Raw genomic sequence first — 4493 nt, 5'->3', positions numbered from 1 at the left:
ACGAAGCAACATAAAGAAGCTTCCATGCAGGAACACATCCTTGTGTAGGTGCAAATTACAAACACTGACACATGTACAGAATGCACACCTTGAAGATGTCCGCATTCATTCACTCGAGCGGCGTGCATGAACACATTCTGCATCAGGATAAAAGCGTCTGCATGCGCACACGTATCCACCTACATGCCTTTAAATGCAAAGTATTACTCCCAGCATGTGATATCAGCTAATGCCCTGCAGCTATGAGACAAGTGGGGTCTGAAAAACTAATATTTGCACGGATAGTTATCTTTATAAGGTCCCCTGCCTTTATGGAGTTGTAAACCCTGGACTTCATTGAGCGAGGACAGTATGGAAGTCAAGATAAGGGGAAAAGGCCCGACTGGAGTTTAAGTGTTGTTTATTAAAAGCATAAAAAGGGAGAACCGAGAAAAGGACGAGATTGTATCCCACTCAGCAGCATATACCATAACATCCTCTTTTACTATGTATAAATTTGCTGATTTATAGCTCGAGGCTGGAAGGTTTTATTAGCATATTGCTGTCATATTCAACTTTAAAATCAACAAATTGCTATTATGTCCACCTTTTAAATGATCTACAGAGTGTGCTGAAACAGGAAAAGGTGAAATTACTGTGGGTGGCTGTTTTCCATGCTCTGTTATCTAGAAATCTGGATTCATGGGTCACGTCTGTCTGGTTGACAATGACAGTGCTGTCTGGCATCGTCGGTAAATAATATATTCGTGTTCATGTTGCCTGGTCGGTCGGCGACATTTTCACTGGGGATCAACAACGGGGAGGTGAAATGAATTCATAATATTGACGCTGGAATATGTCACCTTTGCTGTGGTGCAGAAAGTTGCAGAAACATTCATATTGGAGTTGTGGTGAGATTGGTTTCTTAAGCAGGCTCCAATAATCACAGACTACACAGAAAAAGGAATAATTTGAAATGTGAAGGGAATGATGACAAAGAGCGCCGGCGAATGTTTGACTTATTTCTTCTCTCTGTCTCTTTGTAATTAAATATTTTTTGCATAGCCTTAAACCTTTCTGCGCCTCTTTGAGTATCTGAACACTTTATAAAACTGATTGTGAATCGTTGCACTCTTCAAGTCACACCAGCCGAGCTTAGATTGCCTTCAACTCGAAAAACAAAGGGGGGAAAAAACACGAAATCACTCAGCGTCGACTCCGAGCAAGCTTTTAATTCCACAAGTCTGACTAGCAGTCTGTCTTTCCAGCTGAGTTTCAATTGAAGGTTAATGAGGACAATATTCCTCCGCATCTGATTTCTTTTTTCCTCTGTCGCAGAAGAGAGTAAGTGAAGAGAGCATTTGGTTGGGTGCAGGAAGATAATGGGATAAATGATTTCATCTGTGGGGATGATGGTGTGCTGACAAGCATCGCTTTCGATGGGACCTCTTCCAGCTGCTCTATGTGACCCTTCCCCCTCTCCTACTTGTACCTACTCAAGCACTCTTATGCATCAGTTGTATCACATCTGTGTGTCTACTTTGGAAGTGTCATCTGAGAGCGGAAAGGATACCCAAACTTAAGGCTCTAAGGCGCTTTCATAGCGGATGCTAAGTCCAAATCTGTGGGTGGTTCAGTCAGAAAGTTAGCTAATAAGACCTGAAGCATAACGGATTATTTATTTACATTTATTGACCTTTAGCTGGCAAAAAAGTCAAGCCAAGCCTCCAGTAACAGCCTTGAGCATTGACTTCCAGGTCATGTCATGCTCATGGCCCCAAAAATCTTATTCTCATTACAAAAGAAACCATTGTGGAAACAATACAAAAGACTTTTTGAGCATCGCAAACTCAGAAACAACAATAAACACATGACAGAATGAGGAGAGGAAATGACTGAACTCTTTGGATGAATCCACTGAACCCAAAGTAAAAAGAGAAGAAAATAAATCCCCCAGCATAAGGACACCATTGTACTGGAAAGAGTTTGACTGAAAAGTAATCAGTGGGAAGTGCGTGGAGTCACACTAACGCTGCACTGCCCCTCGTTTCATCAAACATGTTGACAAAGAAGAAACACGCCACTTGAGCTGCGCTTTCCCTGAGACCGCTGCGGTGCATCTTCTGCATTTTAATGTCCCGAATCACCAGCTACACTTGCAACTTTATCTGAAATGTATTAAGCTCAATTTGCCACGGGTGCTGCTGTAAGGTCACTCCTGTTTGCTGTTATGAAATCCCCCAGATTGTCTAAATGCGCTGCTGATCACCTCGCACAGGTGTGTTTCTAATAAATGCGGCGTCTGTGTTGTGTTTTGTCGGCTGCTTGAATAAAGTCTTGTTAACCTTTACAGAAATATCCTCATAATTATGCGGATAGAACATTTTTATTGTCTGGTTTCTTGTATGGCATTTGTTAGACATTTGTTGTGAATGAAGACATGATACAGATGAGCAGATCCAGTTTTGGGGAGAAGTAACGCAGCGCTGCTCACTCATCCATTCTCTCTCTCTGCATACATACATAAATGAAGCTGAGCACAAGTTCTGACTGACAATCATCTAGAGGTCTTCACGGGTCCACCCAAACCCGAGGTTCCAAGGACCAGAGCCGGGATCTGTGCAGGTTCAGATCTACATTTTGTAGAGTCAGTTGGGTTAAAGTTGGGTCCAACATTTCTTTGTCCTGCAGCTCCCAGCTTTCAAATAACACACAGGTCAGATTCATTTATGAGCAGTGGTATATTTCCTTCTGGGTTTGAATTTTTTGGGCCGGTGAAGACTTCACGCTCACTCATCACATTCTCCCTTCCTGTCTCTCGCTCCCCTTCCTTTCCTGCTTCCATGTCACCCGTGCTGACCATGCGTTTCGCTCTTTCAATTAAACCTATCATATCTCTCCATGACCCCTGCGAGCCAATCATCTCCTCGCTGTCAAATTTTAAAACTGTTCCTCTCTGTCTGCTGCTGTCAGTTGTCACCCCGCTCACCTCCGGCCCTCATCTCATTCAGCTCCCATGAGTCTTTCTGCCATCCTCAGCAGAAGTCCTGCTCCACATCACATCCATCCAGATCTTTGCATTGCTCTTCACACCTCCACCACAACCAGTATAGACTCCACTGTCATACTGTGCGACCAATGGCATCATTACCTGCTTAGGTTGAGGTCCCGATGGGGTCTTATTGTCAAATAATCTTTAATTATCTTATTATGGGCACATAGAAATGAATTCATTTGATCATTCTTAAGTCTCTCCTGATTGGAATGACTGGGAGTATAAATGGTATAAATGTCAGGAACTGGTCGATTTGGCAAAGCTCACTACCAAAGCAAAACTGTCCCTGTTGCCTTTCACCACTTCTTTGGGGGGCTTTATCAAATATTGCTCCTCTTGCCTTCCTTTTGAATCCATAGATACAAAGTACAAAAATCTGCCAGTCTCTGCAGGCAAAGTGAAGCACACTGATGTCTCTGATGAATTTCTGGTATATTTTGAGGCTTATTTAATGATATGATACATACCAAGACTACACTAAAACACTGGGACCAGACTTTGCACAACACATTTGATTAGAGGGAGTTTTTCACCGTTCATATCATTGTCTGGGATTAACTCAGTAACATCAGCTCGAGGCTGCACCCTAATAACCTCAACGTACACTTCTGCAGTATGATATGATACAGGATGACACAAATTCATGAAATATTTCCATGTTTCTTATAAGGTGCTGTGGCTTAGTTGGTTAAAGCGCCTGTCTAGTAAACAGGAGATCCTGGGTTCAAATCCCAGCAGTGCCTTTACTGAATGTCCCAGGTATGGGATCAATAAAGTCTTAGCAAGCATCAATCCTAGCTTTGTATTTAACGCTAAACTCAAATTCACATTATTAACTGAAACAAAAGCGAATGTTTACAAGGCTTTATACTGAATTTTATCCTGCGAAGGTCACAATGTTAACCACCTGTTTACTATTGTCCAGTCAGCTTTATTTTGAAAGTCTAACCAGACATTGCAGACTTATTATTGCTGACTTGACCGCGCGAGCTCTGCTGGTTGAAAAAAAATGAGGCTTAAGGAGAAGTGAGAGGGTGTTGATGTTGCAGATCTCGACATCAGAAGCACGTTTTATCTCTTTCTATAACATAATGAGCTACGAGGAGGACCTCTGTGGCAACGCTGTGGCTTCTTTTATAACACAGTCAGACCGCTGTGGTACAGAACAGATGGCTTTCAATGGCAGCTGCGATCTCATACACAGTGACTGAGTTCCATTTCAGCGGCTGCCTCCTTCAAAGTCTGCAATTCAAGACTGACTGCATCATAAGAGGTCAACAAGGCTGTCCCATTTCACAGGGCCCAAATTGATTTATTCGTGTAGGCCACCGCTGGTGTTTGTTGTTCTGCGTTAAAATTCATTGCACATGGTCTGCTGTCTCTGCGAGACCAGGAATGGACAATGACACTGCTGAGTTCTGTGTAGATTGTCACATTTTGGGAGGAGGGAGAAGCAGCT

At 42.8% G+C, this 4493-nt stretch overlaps 1 non-coding gene across 1 annotated transcript; it reads left to right on the top strand.

The window, feature by feature from the left end:
* Positions 1 to 3703: 3703 nt before the first annotated feature.
* Positions 3704 to 3777, top strand: trnat-agu (transfer RNA threonine (anticodon AGU)). Its single transcript has one exon. It is a non-coding gene; the product is annotated as a tRNA-Thr (tRNA).
* The last annotated feature ends 716 nt before the right edge of the window (positions 3778 to 4493 follow it).

The sequence above is a fragment of the Chaetodon trifascialis genome, chromosome 18 (genome assembly GCF_039877785.1).
Source record: "Chaetodon trifascialis isolate fChaTrf1 chromosome 18, fChaTrf1.hap1, whole genome shotgun sequence".
Classification (NCBI taxonomy): domain Eukaryota; kingdom Metazoa; phylum Chordata; class Actinopteri; order Chaetodontiformes; family Chaetodontidae; genus Chaetodon; species Chaetodon trifascialis.
This window is presented reverse-complemented; position numbering and strand designations above follow the sequence as displayed.